General features: G+C 48.6%; 1 protein-coding gene across 1 annotated transcript in view; it reads right to left on the bottom strand.

The window, feature by feature from the left end:
- Window positions 1–22,626, bottom strand: part of TENM4 (teneurin transmembrane protein 4) — a 682,188-nt gene that overhangs the window by 588,491 nt on the left and 71,071 nt on the right. The window lies entirely within an intron of this gene.

Genomic DNA, 22,626 nt, shown 5'->3' with positions numbered 1-22,626 from the left:
CTGACCTTGTGTGACAACCACTGATGACACGTGCTTCCTCAGGCTTACCAAACCCCTGGAGGGTCAGGGCTACAGATCAGCCCTCTTTACGAGCCTGGCAAGGGCAGCTTGGTGTAGACACCGAGAGTTCTGTGAAGGACTGACTGTGTCGTGATGGAAGCAGGGAGCAAGAAGGGGGCAGAGCATGTGGCCAAGGCACCGGCCTCTGCAGCAGTTCTATCATTGATTCACTGGGCAAAAAAATACACCACTTAGTGTCCGGCCTGATAGAATGGCCCCATCCTCCATGCGATATATCATCTGGGAGTCACATGGGCAAAGCTCCTTACACCCAAGAGTCTGGCTCTGGTCCACTTGCTTATCATTCTGCAACCTCTAGCAAATCACTTCCCCTCCTTGAGCCTTTGTCTGAAAGAGAAAAACCCTGAGCTAGGCTACATGTAAGATTCTTTATGCCCCCAGAATTCTATGATGATGTTGATTCATCTCTGCACATCCAGTGCCCAAAGAGCTATCTGTCCACAATAAAGCTTTGTGAAATGAATAAAAGAAAATTCCATCTCACTCCACGGAAGAGTGACAAGAGAGTCAAAGGTTTTAAGCCATTCGCGGGAGATCACTGCAAGAGGAGGAGCTGGGATTTGAACGCAGCTCCTCACAGACTCGAGGACTTCAAGCACACTCGAGGGCTCTGTACTTTCCCTGCACCAACTACTGTACTCACCCACTGAAGACACTACAAAGTGCCTTTTTATATGAAAGACGCACTAAGCTAAAGGACAATGCACGAAGGATACATTCAGGCATCTGAAGTACAAAGTCATTGTTTGAGAAATTCCCTGAATACATATTTGCCAAATATACCTAGGAGCCTAGCTAAGAAGACGTTATTGCCTATTAGAAGGTGAGGAATTACTGGTAATCTTCATTAAGACAAAACTCCCCTAAGTGTGAAATTTTGCTAGCTTCATCTGCATTTCCTGTTTCTTTATTGTAAAGTCTCATTATTCTCAACAGAGTAACTGGATTAGGTGGGAACATTCACCAGGCTCTGCCCAAGTGTGGAGTACCCTTCCCTCAGGGCTCAGGCTCCCAAACACCGCCAGGTAGAATCAGCAAGATTAAGTTTGGAGGTAAACTAGAAAAGTCCTTATAAATCATACTATATTGACTAAAACAAAACATAGGCAGTAATCACAGGAAATGTCTATCATTTTATGTATCTCAAATAAGCGGTAATGGTTATGGTGCCCTTAATTTCTATTTACTATGCCTTGTTCATTACAAGTTTACCCTCCAAAGTTTCAGAGGGGAGCAGGAAATTGTTTTGCTGTAATGATGGACGTGGTTAGAGGCTGTTCCTCTTATGTGTGGCCCTCTTCTCCCGTGCCCAGCATCTTGTGGGTTTTAGGACCCAGTGTTGTCGGCTTGGCCTGCAAGGGACACCCTGCGGTCCTAATCGTATCCAGTGACTTGGATGAAGCACTTAGAGTCTTTCTCCAGCCCCTCTCCTTTGTCCAGGTCACACAATTTCACTCTGCCTCCAGAGATCTGGGCCAGAGCTAGCACGTGGGACCTTCTCTGACCCCTCTAACTTGAAGAAGCCGCAGAAGTGCAGCTTCACTTCTGCTCCACCTTCATCTTTGCCAAGCTTCCAGGGAAAACCTTTACTCCTTTTCTTCACTTTTTATTTTCAGTTTGTATCCCCCAAATCCCTTTTTCAAAGCAAAGTCATCACTTGGTACATGCAGGATGATTGGTTCCAGGATCCCTCATGGGTACCAAATTCCATGGATGTTCAGGTGCCTTACCTAAAATGGTATAGGATTTGCATGCAACCTACACATACCCTCCCATCTACGTGAAATCATCTCTAGATCACTTATGATACCTAACACAAGGTAAATGATATGTTCAGTTCAGTCACTCAGTCATGTCCGACTCAATGTAAGTGCTATATAAATAGTTGCTGGTGGGGCAAAGTCAAGGTTGGTTTTGGGAACTTTCTAGAGATTTTTTCCCCCCTAGAATATTTTCAATCTGTGATTGGTTGAATCCACAGACGTGGAACCTGTGGGTATAAAGGGCTGGCTGTATCTCCAATAAACACCACATGATGGTTAATGAAACCAAAATACACAAGGATTGACCAAGGCTTTAGAGCTTCCCTGGTGTCTCAGACAGTAAAGAATCTGTCTGTAATGTCAGAGACCTGGGTTCAATCCCTGGAGAAGGAAATGGCAACCCACTCCAGTATTCTTGCCTGGAGAATCCCATGGACAGAGGAGCCTGGTGGGCTACAGACCATGGGGTCACAAGGAGTTGGACACAACCGAGCAACTGAAACTTTCCCTTTCACGTACGAGCAGTTTACGAAGGGCAATGCAGTTAGGGCTGCATGTGAGTGTTCTTTCCTTCACTCGCTCACTCGCTCACTCACTCACTCCTATTCCGAGTGTTAGGTGTGATACAGGACACACTGAGGACTCAGAAGCAAACCGTGCCCTCAGGGACCCACAGGTGATAAGGCTTCAAGTAAGGGAAATGCTTGGCAGTTTGGGAGGTGGAAACAGAAAAACAAGACAGTCAGAGGAGGGAGGAGAAGATGGGCCATGTCGGCAAACCAGGGAGCACTGACTGGGCAGCATGCCATCCATGCCCAGCTGGGCACCGGGGACAGAGTTGGGAGGGTTGGCATGGGGACAGGGCGGGGCACTCGTGTGAGGGAGTGAAGGCACAGGAGGGGAAAGTGTGAATGAAGAGTGAGTGAGGATTGCGTGGAGGAAAGCGGAAGACACCCGACAGATGACACGGGCCCCCAGAAGCAGGGCCCTGAGCGTCAAAACAGAGAAGGTGACCATCATTCACTGAGTAATAGAGCCACTGAGGGCTTATGAGCAGAGATGGGGCACAATTAGAGATGTGTTGCAGGAAGATAGATTTGGCAAGCTTGCATAGTACGGATCGGAAAGGGAGGAAGGTAACTGTGTACCAGGCACTGGGCAGTGTTCGGGGTTGGTATGTATTTGATCTCAGTTAACCTTCTAAACAGCCGTAGGAAACAAGCCTATTCCAGACTTGCAGATGAGAGAATGAGGCTTCAGGGAATTCCAGCAGCTTGCCCCTAATCCCCCAGCTAGGAAGCGCAGCAGATGAGATCTGGGTCCAGTTCCTCCTTCTCCCAGGTGAGCCTGAAGCACACTGTGCCCCTGTGGACACCTGCACACTGGGCAGCCTGGCACCCCTTCTGCTCCCGCCTGCCCTAGGAAGCGGTTGGGGGAGCAAGATGGTTTCCTGGGCTGCCTTTTGAGAGGCTGAGATGGAATGAAGTGCCAAGTGCCTTTGCTCCTGTTAGCTTTCCCCTGTGCATGCTTACATGCTAAGTCGATTCAGTTGTGTCCGACTCTTTCTGAGCGCATGGATGGCAGCCCGCCAGGCTCCTCTGTCCGTGGGATGCTCCAGGCAAGAACACTGGAGTGGGTTGCCATTTCCTTCTCCAGGGGAAGCTTCTTGACTCAGGGAACAAACCCATGTCTCTTACGTCTCCTGCAATGGCAGGCAGGTTCTTCACCTCTAGCGCCACCTGGGAAGTCTCCAGCTTTCCCCCAGGTGACCCCAACCTAGAAGATAATACCTTGAGTTGCCTCCCAAACAACATGGACTACAGTCTCTTGCAGAGAATTCCAAAAGTAGCAGGGGACCACCTGATTCTCTTGTAGGGAATGCTAACTTCTGTCAGCTAAGTTTAATAGGGGCAGCGGACCGGGAGCCCAGGGAAACACACTTGCATACCCAGGCCTCCTCTGCTGGGCCATGGAGAAAGTCAGTGAAGAACCCAGAGTCTCTGGGCTGACGTCACTGTTTGGGAGGACTGCTCGGAGGACTCAGTGCACTCCATCTGAACCAGCACACCTGCAGCCTGGAGAGAACAGTCATGAATCACTCCCATCAAGGTGCCTGCTGCGAAAACTTGTTTTTTCCCCCAAGGAAAAAAAGAGTTCCTCATTCTAAAAGTGGGACACGGTGATGGCTGTGCTATACACTGGACAATCCAGGGTGTAGGTTTTCTTCAGGGAAGCCTGGCACAGTGGCAAGAGCAGGGACTTAGGAAGCAAATATGTTGGGTCTTAATCATACCCTCCAACTGCCCCCAGGTTACTGGCTATACCTATGGGGCCTTGGGTAAACCATTTAGCTCCTTGTGCGTGCATGCTAAGTTGCTTCAGTTGTGTCCGACTCTTTGTGAACCTAGGGGCTGTGACCCACAAAGGCTTTTATGTCCATGGGATTCTCCTGGCAAGAACACTGGAATAGGTTGCTGTGCCCTACTCCAGAGGATCTTCTTGATCCAGAGATTGAATCTCAAGTTTCCTCATTATTAAATGGGAATAATAATAATGACTTAGAAAGACTAAGTGCCAGGCCCTGGGCACATACATGAGAATGTGTAATAATTTCTTCTCGTCTTTTTATTTTCAACATTTTGGCTCTGCCCTCCCAATGAGGTTGTTCTCCTCACAAATTTACCAACTGAAGTCATGGATTTTGGGAGAAAAAAAATGCTGCAACTACAGCAGGTTGTTAATACCCTTGACCTAGTGCTTATTGGACTTCCCTGGTGGCTCAGATGGTAAAAAAAAAAAAAAAAAAAAATCTGTCTGCAATGAGGGAGACCCAGGTTTGATCCCTGGGTTGGGAAGATCCCCCGGAGAAAGGAATGGCTACCCACTCCAGTATTCTTGCCTGGAGAATTCCACGGACAGAGGGGCTTGGCGAGTTACAGTCCATAGGGTCGAAAAGAGTCAGACACAACTGAGCACCTAACACTTCCAGCGCTTATTACCAGCATCTTGGAATTGTCAGCATGTCTTTCTCCTCCACCATACTGAGACCTTCTTGAAGAGGGTGACCGCTGTGGCTTCAATTCTGGGCGCACAGATGTCCCTTTCTATCTCAGTTCCCTTCAACTGACATCCAAACAGACCAGAGTCTATGGTTCTTCTGGGGTTTTATTTTCCCAGCCTGGTTTGAATAGCAACTTCTAAGCAACACCTTCAAGAACAAATCCAGTCCTCTGAAAGCCATCTCATTAGCATGGAATCATTTAGCATGGGACGCTTCACGTTGTTACTCTGCTAAGAGCTTTGGTTTCTAATCCAAGACAATTATACGTGCCAACATATTCAATAACATCTTAATAATACCAAACCTCCCAGGTCTCCGGACAGAATCACATCAGTATGAGAGAGCTGGGGTCTAACAGGATACAAGAATGGCACATGGCAGAGGAGAAGGAGATGAAGCATTAAAACTGGGTTCAAACCCTGGCTTGTGCAGCTGGGACAGCCTTGCGTGATGCCTGGGACAAGGATACACGCTCAGTAAAGGATCATTCCTTTCTCTTCCTCTGGCTCCAGAGAAAAGCAAAGCCATGAGACGTGTGAACAGGGAGAGAAGAGAAGATTCACCACATTCCTGAGTTCATTTACAATATGGATTTTTTTTTTTTAAGCTTTTCTCCCTGAGGACTGGAGGAAGTAGGTTATTTCATTTTAATTATGGCAGCTGCAGCTGCTGCTTGTGAACCCAAAGACCAATTTTCAGATCAGAAAGAAAAACACATACACATCCCCACAGACAAACTCACCCAGAGCATCAACTACATACGTGAAGGACAGCTCCTTCAGAGAGCACACAGGCGGGGGTGTGCGTGCAGAAATCTGGGCCGTCCTGCTCGAGACATTCAGATCCAGGTGGAGATCCCTGGAGGTGTTTCCCTCTGCTTCCCTCCCACCTGGCTCCCTCTCTGCCCCCAGCATCCACACCCAGCCCATGAGGCACAGGGCAGCGTAAAGGAATTTTTCGTGTCCAGCAGCTGTGCACTTTAATGCACAGGGGGAAATAAAGGCAGCAGATGGTTTTCTGGAGCCTTCCTGTGGATTTTTCACTAGGCATCCTCATTCAGGAAGGCGTGAGTTGTTGTTGTTGTTGTTGTTGTTAACAGGTCCTCCATGTGTCCAGAGAGCCAGCCCCAGACTTGTGGCAGTGAGGATTTCTCATGCAGGGATGAGCTCATTTGCCATTTTCTGGCTCACGGGCTGTATCCAGGTTTCCACTCAGTGTTCTCTTGTGGGGTTCGTCTCCCGTGTGCTCCTCAGCGTCTCTCAGGGTTAGCCATGGCAGGCAATGGCGCGCGAATCCTCCCCAGGTGAGCAGCCCAAATTCACAACACATGCAGGTGTATCTTTCAGAGCATTGAGGAGGAGCCATGCTAACGCAGGGACGTTTGTCAGGGAGGAAACTGGGTACAGCAGGTGGGGCATCAGCATTCACCTGCCGGTGAGTAAGATGAGAGAGACTGGGCTCCCACCAGAGAAAGACCACGTGCTGCCGGGGATACACAAGAACTGTGCCTGGAAGACTTGGCATAGAAGGAAGCATCGCGTAGGGGTGGGGCGGAGGAGTTAACTGTTCTCAGATGCCACGAAGCAACCTGAGGACCTTAGTGGAGTCAGTGGAAAGTTTTCTGTTTTCTGACCTTTTCCTGGGTCGGGCCAAAAAGCACTCTTTGGCCCGACCCAAGACTTCACCAATGCTCACCTTTAAGCCCTTCCAGGACAGCATCAAAAATTCTGCAATTTGAATGTGCGTGACAAATGTTCACTCTTGTTCTCAACCACCTGAGTGCTCCCAGACCCCCAGGCCCCAGATCAGCTTTGTCATCAGCCTGTAAACCCTCTGCTTCCTTCAGGAGCCAGTTCTGAGGCATTTCCTCAAAGCCACTGCAAGAGATGCAGGTTCAGTCCCTGGGTTGGGAAGATCCCCTGGAGAAGGGCATGGCAACCCACTTCAGTATTCTTGCCTGGAGAATCCCATGGACAAAGGAGCCTGGCAGGCTGCAGTCCATGGGGTCGCAGAGAGTCAGACACGACTGAGCACACACACACCCTCCTGCTGTATGTGTCACAACTAACTGCACTCCCGCCAAAGAGCCACCAGACCTGGAGTTTCTGCCACGAAACCCTGCCCTGACCTCTGTGCAGCTCCAGTGCTCCCAATCCCTTCCTTCACGTGACCGGAAGGCCACTTGCTCTTCCTAAGATGCAAGTCTGACCCCGCTGTTCCCGGCCTGAAATGCTTGCTGGTTGCCTCACTGTCTTGGGGACAAAATCCAAAGCTCTCCCTAGAAGAGGCACTTCTCTTCGCGCCCAGCCTGGCTATCTCTCCTGCCTGGTCCCTGCCACTCTCCCCTCAGACCTGCCGTGCTGCAGCCAAGTGAAGTGAAGTGAAAGTCGCTCAGTCGTGTCCAGTTTTTTGGGCCGCCATGGACTATAGAGTCCATGGACTTCTCCAGGCCAGAATCCTGGAGTGGGTAGCTGTTTCCTTCTCCAGGGGATCTTCCCAATCCAGGTCTCCAGTATAGAGGTAGGATTCTTTACCAGCTGAGCCACAAGGGAAGCCCAAGAATACTGGAGTGGGTAGCCTATTCCTTCTCCAGAGGATCTTCCACCCAGGGATCGAACCGGGGTCTCCTGCATTTCAGGCAGATTCTTTACCAACTGAGCTATGAGGGAAGCCCAAACCCAAGTGTTATCAACCCTCGCTGTCTTCCGGTTGCCGCTCCCTGGCGGGGAAGGCCCCGGAGTGCTCCTGCACGAGCTGACTGTGCAGCGCCCCGTCTTATTCTGGGGAAGCGTCTCCCTGCTGCTGGGAACCGCTTTTCCCGCTGCTCCCACCGTGTGGGTCCCGAGCGTCGACGCTGCTGTTCCGCAGCCATGTCTGGTGCGCTGCCTTCCAGGCACCGGTGGGCGGCGCACCGCCAGGTTCGTTCACTAACTGAGGCCGGTGGGTGTGAGCACAGGTGCACCACTTTCGGGTAGAAGATTGAACTGCCAGCGCAGGACTCTCCAGGGCTCTTTCACTGTGGCGCGGAGATAGATCGGCACAGTTGGGGTGATTTGTCAGCCCGGGTCCCTGGGGGACCTCAGAGCTAATACCCCTCCCCACCCCACCCCTCCTTCGGCCCATGGTGAACGTGAGAGAGTGAACCCTTTGCTATAAACCATTATCATTTGGTGATGATGTGTACCCGGCATTAACTAGCTGATCTCACAGATTCATGGGTTCTGTAAAACGTGTCACATTCCTTTTTTTTTTTTTAAATTTACGTACAGTTGATTTACAATATTGTGAGAGTTTCAGGTGTACAGAAAAGTGATTCAGTTATATAAATTCGTTTCTGTTATAGTTTATTACAAGATATTGAATATGGTTCCCTTCCCTATACAGTAAATCCCTGTTGTTTATCCATTTTATATAAGGTAGTGTACATCTGTTAATTCCAAACTCCCAATTTATTCCTCTCCCCACCACTTCCTCTTTGGGAACCATCAGTTTGTTTTGTATGCCTGTGCCTCTGTTTCTTTCTTGTAAATAAGTTCATTTGTATTTTTTTTTTTTTAGGTGGAATTGCCACATTCTTAAAGGGCCCTGCCTCCCTGGCCATCATTGATTGGTTCAGGGTTCAGTTCAGTTAAGTTCAGTCGCTCAGTCGTGTCCGACTCTTTGCGACCCCATGAATCGCAGCACACCAGGCCTCCCTGTCCATCACCAACTCCTGGAGTTCACTCAGACTCATGACCATCGAGTCAGTGATGCCATCCAGCCATCTCATCCTCTGTCGTCCCCTTCTCCTCCTGCCCCCAATCCCTCCCAGCATCAGAGTCTTTTCCAAGGAGTCAACTCTTCGCATGAGGTGGCCAAAGTACTGCAGTTTCAGCTTTAGCATCATTCCTTCCAAAGAACACTCAGGGCTGATCTTTAGAATGGACTGGTTGGATCTCCTTGCAGTCCAAGGGACTCTCAAGAGTCTTCTCCAACACCACAGTTCAAAAGCATCAATTCTTCAGCGTTCAGCCCTCTTCACAGTCCAACTCTCACATCCATACATGACCACTGGAAAAACCATAGCCTTGACTAGACAGGCCTTTGTTGGCAAAGTAATGTCTCTGCTTTTGAATATGCTATCTAGGTTGGTCATAACTTCGCTTCCAAGGAGTAAGCGTCTTTTAATTTCATGGCTGCAATCACCATCTGCAGTGATTTTGGAGCCTCAAAAAATAAAGTCTGACACTGTTTCCTCATCTATTTCCCATGAAGTGATGGGACCAGATGCCATGATCTTCGTTTTCTGAATGTTGAGCTTTAAGCCAACTTTTTCACTCTCCACTTGGGTTAGGAGCCTTAATAAAGCCAGATTAACCACAGTTCTTGGGGGTGGGGTCGGGGAGATCAGAACCTGATCAAAGCCAAGTCAGTTGGAATTCTTCCCTGGGATTTCTGAAAACAGGAAGTGAAAAGGAATGTGGTCTCTAGCTGTGATGATTGTAAGATGTAAAAACTAACTAGCTATCAATGAAGACCCAGTGCAGCCAAAATAAAAATTAGTAAATTTAAAAATGCACCAGCTATTGGTGGCTGTGTGAGTGTTACGGGCGGACCTGTGTCCTCCACAAGAGGTTATGTCGGTGTCCTAATCCCTCGTGCCTGAGAATGGAAACTTGCTTGGAGATAGTCTCTCGGCAGAGGTAATCAAGTGAAAATGAGGTCACTGGGGTGGGCTCTCATCCGATGTGGCTTGTGTCCTAAAAAAAGTGGGGGGGAGGATTTGGATACAGAGAAGACGGGACTTATGCTGCCACAAGCCAAGAACTGGCAGCAGCAGTGACAGAGGCCTGGGGGGAGCCTTCCCTTCAGAAAGAACACGGTCCTTCTGACCCCTTGATTTGGGACTTTTAGCCTCCAGAACAGTGAGACATGGCATTTCTGTTGTTTCAGCCTCTCAGTTGGTGTGCTTTGTTATGAGAACCCTGCAAACTAACATGGAAAAAATAGAGCTAAGGTTTGCAGGGAGAGAAGCTCACAAGTAAGAGAAATGACCAGAGGAGCAGAAAGAAACAGAACAAATCTTAACAGGATTAAAACTGTGAACCCGACTTTACTGCATCTCCCTGTTGGCTCTGGCTGCAAGCTCAACTCTTTGGACTTGAGGTAGTAGTAAAAGTCCCTCTGTTTTGAGTGAGTTCTGAGGTTTCTGTCACTTTGAATCAAGAGTCCTAACCAGCACTGTTATTCATATTTAATAGTTATCATTAATGCTAGGAAAAGGAAAACAATTCAGACAGCTCCAAGTGGTGCCAGATCAGTGATGGATGGACAAGCAAGCCACGGCTTCCAAACACTGTCCAAACATGTCCCAGGAGGATACAAGCTCCCCTCCTGTCTGGGTACAACTGCTTTCATACGTTCACACAGTTTAATCCTCTTGGTGTTTTTTGTAATCCAGTAATGGCCAGACTAAAATCTGAAACGGATTTTCTTCTGCACAGTTATCCCTTTCTTCCCAATCCAAACACAACTGCGTGCCTGGCCCCTTGAAATGCTCCAAAACAAAACAAGTCCAGCTCGAGTCCCTCATCTTGTTTCATGTTATTTTCTTGGCTGCACAAACTTAGGGCCCTTTGTTTCCTCTGCTCTGCCGTTGGACGCTTCCTGCCCACATTCCCCTCTGCGTGTGCTCCTGCGTCAGCAGCAGGGGCTCCAAGCTAGCAGAGGAGAGAGACAGTCAGAGGGAAGGCAGCCTGGAAAGGATTCACCACACAGACAAGAGCTGAGGTCCCCTGAAGCAACTCACCCGCCCTCTGGAATCACCAGTGCACACAGGCCCTCCAGGGCAGAATGTGGCTGCATAGAGGGGGTCTGGCCTCTGAGTTTGGTCTTGTAGAATAGAAGATAATTGTTCAAGCTGTCTTTGAGCCTCCAGGCCCCATTGTAAGAATAAGCAGGACTAGTCTACCTTGATGGTCCCACAAAAAAAGAGAGACACTGCTCTCCTGTAAAGGACTAGGGATAGCAATTATCCACACAAGCAAGATCTGATGACTACAGATATTATAGAGCTCAGCGCTCCTACCCCAAAGTAATGGAGGGTTCTGTTTTTTCTCTCTTCCCTCATCTGTTCAATCCAGGAGAGCATACAAAAATATGATGCCTGTATCAAGTTGCCAGCTGTCTTCATGAGAGAAATTAGCAAAAAGCAGCTATCTGGAAGGGATGAGGGCCAACTCAGCCTTGAACAGAGGGTGGGGAGGGTGGAGGCTGTGCATTTGCTCTCAGGCCCCTTCCCCACACTTGCTACTCTGCTCCATCTCGTGGAGAACCACAATGCTCAGAATCCTTTGCTCTCTGGCTTCTGGGCAGGTGGGCTTGTGAATGGAGGGCCACAGCCAGAAGACTGGGGGTGAGAAGTAAAGAAGTGAGGGTATCTCTCCCTCTCTTGCTTGTCTTAGACAGCATCCTTGGCAGTGGCCACATACCATCGGTTGCTTCAGGTCCTGACAGGCACTCTATACAATGATTCTATCTCCTGCTGGATTGTCTCAGCTTTTGGACCCTAGAAACATCACCTTCTCTCATTGCCCCTCCAGGTCTAGAAGCAATAGTGGTGGCTTCTTGTTGTTGATCTCTGGACTGACTCAATTTGTACCGTTTATCTTCTCAGTTGCTTCATTAACTGTGCAGCCAATTCCCTGTATTAAATTCCCTCTGCTGAAAGACCTATATTGGTTTCCATTTCCCTGCCTAGACTCTGATGGATAGAGGTGCTGAGAAAGAATCTGCAGGCAGAAGTGCCCCTCTGCAGCCTTGGGGACAATGAATGCATGAAGCCTCTCAGTGCTTCGGCTGGGATAGGGAGCTGCCGCAGAACTGACCATGTAGTCAAGCCCAGGAGGGAATAGGTGATTGATAAGGGACCTGTTACACACCTAGAGAAGAAGGGTAGTCAGATCTCTGGTTTTTCCCCCATGAATTTAACTAGGTTTAATGTGACTTCCTTTATCAGTTGGTAAGCTAATACGAGAAAAGCCGAACGGGTGCAAAGGATGCCAAGGAGCTTAGTTGTGAAGCTTCAAAATCGTTTGGAAGGTTGGGGTGTCCAGCATCTCTGTAGGGAAGCTAGGAGTTAAACAAAACTGAGACGGACCAAGAAAGACATCTCTTAGCAGATTCGATGAGATGTTTGAGACTTTAGGTGATGTAGCTGGATCTTGTCTCTATTGACATCTACAGCTATTAAGGATTACCACTGGTCCTTCCAGACTCAGAGGGGAGAAGCCATGCTTTATTGAGAGAGGATGGGGAGAGAAATGAAACAGAATATTTTGGGGACTGCTGAGAGAGCATTCTTTGTTACTAAAGAAGAATTCAGATGTGAGAAAAGTATATATATGAGATGGTTGGATGGCATCGCCGACTCAATGGACATGAGTTTGAGTAAGCTCTGGGAGTTGGTGATGGACAGGGAGGCCTGGCGTGCTGTAGTCCATGGGGTCGCAAAGAGTCAGACACAACTGAGTGACTGAACTGAACTGACTGTCATATACATACACAGTCAGACACAGGCACGGACAGGGTAGGAGACAGTGGAGAAAAGTGCACCAGAGATAGAGGGCCAATGGGCTCGCTTTGCCAGCACTGCACATGAGCCAGCCCCTGAGTAGCAGGCAAGTTTCCTAGTAGAGGGCACCTTCCCACAGGGGGAGCAGGGGGTCTGCTCCCTGGTGCATTTGCTTTCCGCTTTGGCTCAGGCCCTTTGTCACAGGTGGCCTTTTATTGACTGATCCAAGTGTCCCAGACCAAGGTCCCACACAGGAACTGAAAGGACCACCAGGTGTGGAACAGCAGGACTGTTAATGAACTGCCACATGCCTCACCTCCCTGGAAACCTCTGTTGGTCCTAGAGGGGTAAAAAAAAACAGTATTGGGACTTCAGTACAGAGGTGGTCTCAACCTCAGCATCCCCAGGTTCCCCAACCTCATGTACCCACCTACACAGACACACATACTTGTTTCCATGTTGGTGAAGCTGAAAACATTTGTAGGGGGAGAAACTGAATTGGAAAAGAACCAATCCTTCCAGAGATAAGGAAACCCAAGTAAATCTGGGGGTTACAAAGGTTTTCCCACTTTAATTGCATCCATATTATCACATCTATTTTTTTTAAATAAAATATATTTTAGAAGAGTTTTGGGTTACAGAAAAATCACAAACATAGTACAGAGAGTTCCCATATACCCTGCCTCTATTTTCCCCATGATTGACATCTTATAATATGTTTTTGGTCACAGGTAATGAATCAATATTGATACATTATTATTAACTGATGGTTAGTCACTCAGTTGTGTCTTTGTGACCCCATAGAATGTAGCCTGCCAGGGTCCTTTGTTGATGGAATTCTCCAGGCAAGAATACTGGAGTAGGTAGCCCTTCCCTTCTCCAAGGGATCTTCCCAATCCAGGGAGTGAACCTGGGTCTCCTGCATTGCAGGCAGATTCTTTACCATCTGAGCCACCAGGGAAGCCCCCATTATTAACCAAAGTCTATAGTTTATTCAGATTTCCATAGCATTTCCCTAATGTCTCTTTTGTTTCAGGATCCCACGCAGGACACCGTATGGGATCCTGAAACAAGTCATCGTGCGTTCTTTGGTGCTTCTTGGCTATGACGGTTTCTCAAACTTTCCTTGTTTATGATGACCTTGACACTTAGGGGAGTACTGGGAAAGTATTTTTTGGATGCCCCACTAGGGAAATTTGTCTGATAAGACTCAGGTTAAGGGCCTTTGGGAAGAAATTTCCCCTTTGTTTTTTAACTCTTTCTTGGTTATAAAGGCCATGCCTCCAGTCTGGCTGGAGCCACTGATCCCTCGCTCGGGAAGGCAGCCAGGCAGACATGCCCTGGAGCCACCCCAGCATCTACAGTCAGAGTGTACATCGCAGAGCCCTCCCAGTCTGGCCACAGCCGACCTCTCCAGCACCAAGTCTTGCATTTTCCTTCTCTTTTTTCTCTAGCCATACCAGACGTGCTTACAGTTTCGCAAACGCGTCCATACCTTCACAGCTTCATGCCTATGCGTTTGCTGCTCCCTCTGCCAAAAACGCACCCCTCCCCTTGGTTGGCAGGAAACCCTCACTCAGAAGTCAGGACTCAGCACACACACAAAAGCATCCTCTTTGATCCCACTCCAAACAGAACTCGAGGTCGTCTTCTCTGGGCTACTCTCCGTTCCTGTGCATTCCCAATCACCCTGCTCAGACATGTGACACCGCCTTCCCTATTTCTTTCCATAGTACTCTTCAGCATCGGACATGCTCTGTGGTTATTATTCACTCTTTCTCTCCCCTGCCAGAATATAAGACTCGTGATGTTGGTCTGTTGTGTCTACTGCGATTGGATAGTACCTGGCACACAGTAGGTGCTCAATTAGTATTTTCTGGATGAATGAATGATATTGCTAGAGCATTGCAGGCACTTTCTAGAGTTGTCTGGGGATGCTGCTGTCTCTTTCAGTTGCTATGAACTTCCAGGGGAATGACCAGATCCTATTTAACAGGGGAAGCCTTGTGTTTTAGCCGTGACTTGCAGACCACTTCAGGACACCCTGCTTATCATTAGCTGCTGTTCCTTCTTTCAGAACCTCCCCCACACTCTCTGGAGTACCATCTCCATGTGGCTAGAAGGGACAGACAGTATATTATGGAAGATCTTCTCCAGAAATTTACAATTTAAGAGCTTCTAAGCAGGGATGAGGCCCTTCTGTTTCCAGAGCTGGATTGCTGGCCTGGAACACCACCCCTGCTCCACTCCCAGGAGCTCACTTTGCAAAGCGGAAACCTCAGGAGCCCTGACACCTAAGGAGAAGGCTCTAGTCTCTGCTGGTGATTAGCATGGGGATATGGACAACCTCCCTGAGCTCCCGTCCCCTCAGCAGTTCATGGAAATAATACTATTACCTACACCACTTCCTGGGCTTCCCAGGTGACTTAGATGGTAAAGAATCTGCCTGCAGTGTGGGAGGCCCAGGTTCGATCCCTGAGTTGGGAAGATCCCCTGGAGAAGGGCATGGCAACCCACTCCAGTATTCTTGCCTGGAGAATCCCATGGACAGAGGAGAGTGGTGGGCTACAGCTCATGGGGTCACAAAGAGTGGGACGCGACTGAGTGACTAAGCACAGCAAAGAGCACACCGCCACTGGGCTTCCCAGGTGGCGCTAGTGGTAAAGACCCCACTGGCCAAGGCAAGAGACTTTAAGACATGCAGGTTCGATCCCTGGGTTGGGAAGATCCCTTGGAGGAGGGCATGCCAACCCACTCCAGTATTCTTGCCTGGAGAATCCCAGGGACAGAGGAGGCTGGTGGGCTACAGTCCATGGGGTTTCAAAGAGCTGACCACAAATGAATCTACTGAGCACACACGGACGCACACATGCACACCACTACTAGAGGGCTGTTGTGAGGACAAAGGGAAAAACAGGTAGGAAAGCACTTTACAATCTGTCCGACCCAGTCTAAAGCACTTTTGCTGACATCACTAACAACCAGCCCCAAGGGTCAAGCTTTTGGAGCCCAGGACGCTGCAGGAGCCTTTGCCCCACCCCCCAATCTATAATGCTGATGGGCAGCAAGTGGGGGGAGGGGAACTCTAGGTTAAACAAGTTGTTGGACCTTTTGACTCAGATCAAAATCTAGTGTTTACAGTAAAACATACACATAGCCAATCACATGTTTACTGTACAAAAGATTTGTCCTCTGGCTGCTTATCAATGGGTCTTGGGCTGAGGGCTGAACTTCTGAGTCTTCCTTTGATGTTTTTTTCAACTCACTGAACCCATTGAGGTGGGGAAGCGGTATGTGCTGCCTGGGGAAACCTGCTTCCCCACCTTGGCTGGGGTTTTAACTGCTGACTATACACGTTAAGAAGAAGGGAAATTAATTTTACTTTACAATTTTACACAGGGAAAAGGAAAGAAAATAAAGTGAAAAGGACATCAAGCTGGAAAAATATCTGTAGCATAAAGGATAGAAGAGGGCTAATGTCCATTCAAACAAATTCCCACACTGATGTGGGAACAAATTTAAGGACACCAATAAATAGATTGGGAACAGATGTGAGAATGTGCTACAGGAAGTATGTTAAGTGAATATACGCATGGAAAAAATATTCAGTTACTCTAGTAATCAAAGAAATACAAATTAGAACCAAAAATAAAATGCCATTACACCTAAATTAGTAACTTGTTTTCCCCCTCATAATTCTTTGAAGCCAGTTCTTTAAGTGCATTTATTTAGCATCTACTATATACCAGCTGGGGCTTCCCAGGTAGCTCAGTGGTAAAGACCCTGCCTGCCAGTTCAGGAGACGTAATAGGTTCGATCCCTGGGTCGAGAAGATCCCCCGAAGAAAGAAATGGCAACCCATTCCAGTATTCTTGCTGGGAAAATCCCACGGGCAGCGCCTGGAGAGCTACAGTCCCTAGGGTCACAAAAGAGCTGGATATGACTTAGCCACTAGAGAAGAACAACAAGCCAGGCAGAATCCACTTTCTAGCTGTGTGAGCTGGGGCGCGTTATTTGACATCTCTGAACTTTCCATTTCCTTATCTGTGCAATAGAAATGATACCTCTTCCCAGGGCAGTTGTGACAGCTATAAAGTGTATTCACAGACGCTGATGCTTTTGATTCACTGGGCTCTGAAATTGGCTGGCAGGGGGCATTAGCCCTGAACTGAAGTGTGGAAATCCAGACTTGACTCACCCAAAGTCCTCTAGCCAAGGCCTCCAACCCATTTCTTCCTGCTTTCTGTAGAAGCAGGAAAGTGTAAGGGGCATGGAAGACAGGCTGATGAGGGGATCACCTTGGGTGGCACAGAGGCTGATGGGAGGCTAGGAGAGAGGGCCAGGTGGAGTCAGGGCTGTGAGTGGGGGCAGGTTCTCAGGCATGGAGCCCTGGTGCATGGGTTGGTCCACTCCCTGAGCCCTTCCTCTTGTGCTGGGCTTAGTTGCTCAGTTGTGTCCGACTCTTTGTGACCCCAAGGACTGTAGCCCGCCAGGCTCCTCTGTCCATGGGGATTCTCCAGGCAAGAATCCTGGAGTGGGTTGCCATGCCCTCCTCCGGGGAAGCCCTTCCTCTTACTTGTCCCTACACTGAAGATGGGCTTGTGGATCCAATCAGCATTCAGGGACAGTGAGTGGGTTTTCCATTTCTCTGATAGATAATTAGAAAAGCAGGAGGTGGCAGCTGGCCTGTGTATTATCTGCTCCTACTAAACACTCTGGAGTGATGGGCAGATGCGGTGAAGCAGGAGTGACTGAGCACATCCGCAAACAACTCGCTCTCCACACACTCAGCAGCCACGGGCCCAGGAAACTGCAATACATTCAAGACACGTGTCTGGAACAGAGAGAGAATGGAAAGGAATTTCTGTGAGCGAGGTTCAGAACTCTTACGGATAAGCAGTGTCTGGGAAACCACATGTGTCCTTCAGGCAGAACCCCAGCCAGCCAGAAGAGGAACCTACTCAGTGATGAAGTCAGAGGTCAGAGCCTGGACAAAAAAACTCCCCAGGACGTCCAAGTGAGGCGTGGAGAGTGGGTGGCTGAGAGCTCTCTGCTCCTTTCCTGAAAACCATCCACGAGGAAATTTGAGACTCATCGAACAAGGCACCTCATGATACAGCAACCACCCGTGTCTCTAACCTCACCAGGCACTTGTGGTTTCCCAAAGGTACAAGGCAGTGTCAAGCCTTTGTAAGGGCACAGTGGCTCTGCCTGGACAGTCTCCTTTTTCTCCACTCTCACCTTAAAAATTCTGATCCCCTGTCAGTTCTGCCAGAAACCTCTGCTGAAGATGTCACCTGATTCAGACATCACTCCTTTGAGTTCCCTTCACCTGCTATGGAATTTGTTAATTTCTTTCTCTCCATCACTAGAGACCAGACCACTTCTTTTCTAATTTACATCCCGAGTCTAGCAGGAACCCTGATGCATAGTAAATACTCATATCCTACAAATAGCTATTGGATGGATGGAAGGTTGGAAGGCTGGGTGGATGGATAAAATGTTTTAACAAAGCTCACCTGTATGGAAGATGAGGGTGGTGGTAGTGGTGGAGAGAGATATGAAAAACCCCAGTGGGGTGACTGGTACAGTATTCCAGACAATGGCAGAGGCCAGGAGATGGGAAGAATGAAGAGGACTCAAGAGATTTTGCTAGAGGGACTCAGGAGAACCTGGTAAGCTCATGGAGGGGAAGGGTTGAGAGAGATGGTGCAGGAAGGCTGATCCCTACTCCCAGAGGGAGCAGAGTGTGATACATTCAGACAAAATAGGGACCCAGTGGTAACAATGCATATTCGGCATAGGGGGTGGTAAACGGGGAAAGGAGATGGTGAGCCTGGTTTTATCAGCAAGGAAGGAGGCATATGGACTGGCAGAGCTCCAATAAATATTCTTCCCTGCCTCTGGTGGCCCCTCATGAACTTTCATTTGGTAGGCCTTGGTTAAAATGGCCCAAAGACAGGGTTTAGATGATTAGAGCAAACAGAAGTCTCTTCTGACTCAGCACAACATCTGGGGAGCTTCCAATGAGCAGGGAGAGAGGGGCTCTTTCAATATGACTGCACAGAAGAGCATGGCAGCCCCGAGTTCACTGCCCTCACAGCACCCCCTACGGGGAGCATGCAGTCACCTCTGCCATGTGATGGGTTCCATGCAAGGACATTCAGTGAGTACAAGAACTCAGACTCGAGTCAGACAGACCTGGGTTCCAATGCTATCTACTAATTAGCCAAGCAGCCTTGGAAAAATCTCTTCACTGCTCTTAGCCTCAGATTCCTTATCTATAAAAGAGGATGACAATTTCCATTTTTGATTGTAAATGTCTATTTAAATAAGTCTACATGTGCCTGGCACTTTCTTCCCTTTGATCTTCTTTCCCTCTGGGAACCTCATTCATCATTACAGCTATGGGAATAAAACTGCCACAAAGAAGCCCGAGAAGTATCTCCTGGGCTTCCCTAGTGGCTTAGATGGTAAAGAATCCGCTTGCAATACAGGAGACCTGGGTTCGATCCCAGGATTGGGAAGATCCCTTGGAGAAGGGAAGGGCTACCCACTCCAGTTTTCTTGCCTAGAGAACTCCAGGGACAGAGGAGCCTGGTGGAAGTGACTTTCACTTTTCAAATACTTACTGGGCATGTGCTTTATGCTGGGCACCATGAAAGCTAGAGCAGAATCTAACAGAGGGTTTGGCCCTCTCCGGGCTTAGAGAAAATTGATGGCTACACACATGCCATTCTCTGTATAGGCATGTGCCCCTCCTGCCCTGTGGACTCATCCTTCCTGGACCAGTGACCTCGGGCAATGCACTGCAGGGCTCCAAGCTCAGTTTCCTCTCTTGTTCAAACAGGGCCTGTTAACCTCTGCACCAGGGCTGTCCCCGGGCTGTGATGAGATCACTTATGGGAAAGAGTGCTGGGGTGCTGGGCGGTGACTGCTCAGGAAAGTCAACATTTACTTTGCCCCCTTGGCAGCTTTCCTCGCCTCCTCACAGGCTCCTTTCTGCTTCCTCATTTGAACACTTAATGGGCTTCACCCTCTTAAGTGACACCTGGTGGAAATGTAATTGTGCACATAATTGCTACGTGGGAAGGGAGGCAGTTCTATTTCCCACCTCTGGCTCTTCCTTGAGGAAAAGAAACAGTGAGTCCATGAGGTCTTTCCTGCACCCTGAGCACGGGACCTCTGCCCTGGACTTCTTTCCTGGATGCAGGGCACCTGCCTGAATGGCTGGTCAGGCAAGAAGCAAGCATTTGCTGAAGCATTCAGATTTCCAGACTACCCATGCCTGGAGCTCTCAAATCTCTGAGGAGCTGACAGAAGTGCTGGGAGCCTGTTAAATCTAAAGACGCTTGAAGGCCACCCTCAAAGTTCTGATTCCTAGGTCCGAGGTGGGGTCCAAGAGATTATACACTTTTTATATGCTCCCAGATGCTCTGGAACACCCTCAGTGGTGATTCTCAGGTGGGCTGCACATAAGGGGGTCTTGGTAGTTTTAAAAACACCAATGCCCAGGCCCAGCCCTGGCATGGGGGTCATGGAAGCAACGGAGCCCTATCCGTATCATCACATGAAGGGGAGAAGCCTAAAAATTCCACTAGAATTTCCCTGACAAATGCTAATGAATTTCATAAGCCAGAGAGGCCCTGCAGTACAGCAGAAATGAGAGACATGGGGTTGGGGCCTGGGAAGGGGTCCTGCTTGCCTCTGTAGTTATGGCGCCTATCACTGATTTTCTGTTACTTCTGGTGGTGTAATGCCAATACCCCTCATGACAACTATGTCTGTAGGGGTGGATGTGTGGCTGCTCAGCAGTTTCAGTCGCTTCTGACTCTGCGACCCCATGGACTGTAGCCCATCAGGCTCCTCTGTCCATGGGAATCTCCAGGCAAGAATACTGGAGGGAGTTGCCGTGCCCTCCTCCAGGGGATCTTCCTGACCCAGGGAGCGAACCTGCATCTCTCATGTCTCCTGCATTGGTAGGTGGGTTCTTTACCACTAGCACTAACTGGGAAGCCCCCTCTGTGGGGGTATTTGCTCCTAAATGAAATGGCCCCAGCGTTTCATACTTGTGAAGTTTCTATGCTTACTCTTTCTCATGCTGGGGTCTCCTCCCTGTCAGCACCCAGGTGACATCTCATGTGGTACTCTACCATTCACCTCGTCCATGAGTTAGCCCTAGAACAACTCTACAACAGGACCTGGCTCGCTGGGCTGTAGTTATCTAGCCCCATCTCAGCAGATTCCACAGATTGGCTCTCCCAACACCCTCATCCATCCCCACCCACCTCCGCCCAGTGTGCTTTCTGTCCAGAGAGGCTAGACACCTGGAAACATCACACAGACTCCCTTGCAGCTATGCCCAGGTTCTCCTGGATCACAAAGGCAGTTGCTGGTGTGGGAGGTGGTGGCTGGACTCTGGTGAATCAGGGCTTCCCATAAGCATGGTAAAAGTGATAATTTATCTGGAAGCTGCAGTCTAGTTCCTAGAGTTTTGAGTCTCAGGGGGTGGGGATAAAGAGGACTCCAGTCCAATCGGTCTGTGCAGTGTTTTGGGCACTTCTCTGGTTCTACGTCATCCAAACCTGGGCCCCTGACATTCCTGGAAAGTTTGCAAGCCACCTAATATCCTGTTTGAAATCCTTTTCTGTTTAAACTATCCAGAGTATCTTCCCGTGTCTGAAATTAAGAATTTTGAGACAACATCTATCTGCCTTCAAACTGTAAGCTCCTTAAGAGCAGGGATTCTCCTGTGTCTTTATCTCCCCTGGGGCTAAAACACACTCTGGGCCTTTAAGACCTCTATTGACTGTGGGGCTGAATGCAGGAGGGGTGGACAGACAGGCATCTCCTGAGGCCCCGCCCATGACTGCCAGGATGCTTTGTTGCTCTTCTGCTAATGCTTGGGAAATCAGATCACCTCCTTTATTAAGATCTTGTGCTAGGGAGGAATAAACAAATAGGTTGTGATGTGGGTTGAGAGGATTTCTTATCAGAAAAGTGAAAAGACTGCAGCGCACAGACAAATTGAAATGTTTTGTTGCCTCAGAGGCTTTTTTCCACTTCCTGCTTGGCTGGCTCTCTGCCGAGTTCCAAGTTGTAGAGGGACTTCCAGATAATCAAAGTTCTCTAAGCAAAGATACTGTTAGTAACTCCTTTCAGACCCCTTCCTGTCCAGATGTACGAAGAGAATAGCAAAGGGAAATAAATCCAACACTTCCCTCGCTACACCCACTAAACCGCTAAATCTCAGCAGTTCTGAATCATCAAACCCTGCGTTTCTCATTAACTGCCCCTCATATGCAGCATTTTCAATTAAGCCGGGAGCACTGCTATACTAATTATGTTATGATATTAGTCCCTGCAGATTAATATGCAGCTAACAGTTTGGGAGTGCTGTCTGGATTGTATTCCTCTATCTGCTTGAAAATAAACATTTCTTTGAAAGCTGTCCTTGACTTAGGGACTCAAGGGAGTGGGACCCCCAAATTAGGTACTCTCAGATGAGTTCTCTGCAGAGACAGCTCTAATTGCAGATCTCATGGAGCTACCGGCAAAACATCACAGGACCCCCTCGGCAGCGGCACATTTATATTTTCTCTGTATATCCACATAACTCTGCACTCATAGTAGGTGCTCAGTTAACACTTTCTCATCAGACTAGCCATGAAATACTATCCTACTAAACAAAAACACATAACAGAAACTCTGCAGTATGTCTTCTTTTTTGTCCAAAATATGGCTCCGTTCCATGAAAAACACAACCAAGGAGGGAAAGGAAGTCATAAAGGCTGCCGCACATTCTGAGCCAGACACTTTCAAAATGCAGCAGCTCATTAATTCTCCCAAGTACCCTGGGAGGCAGATGTTGTCACGCTCATTTCACAGATGCAAAAACTGAGGTTCGGGGGGGTCAGTCACAGAGTGCGGGACCAAGTTAGGAGGCTGCAGAGACCCAGAGGCATTGAATCGACGTCCTGTGTTGTGTCCAGGCCCACTGGCCTCTGTTATTAACTCTGTCATTAACTCTGTTATGATGCACTGATATGCACTGCAAAATACACGCCCCTGTGCTCCAGGACGGCAAAGGGAATAACAGTCGTGTAATAATAACCATCATAATAATTACACTCATCATAATAATTGACATTCACTCAGCAGTCACACGT

This window comes from Capra hircus, chromosome 29 (assembly GCF_001704415.2).
Source record: "Capra hircus breed San Clemente chromosome 29, ASM170441v1, whole genome shotgun sequence".
NCBI lineage: Eukaryota > Metazoa > Chordata > Mammalia > Artiodactyla > Bovidae > Capra > Capra hircus.
The sequence above is the reverse complement of the archived record's forward strand: the minus strand, read 5'-3'. Positions and strand labels throughout refer to the sequence as shown.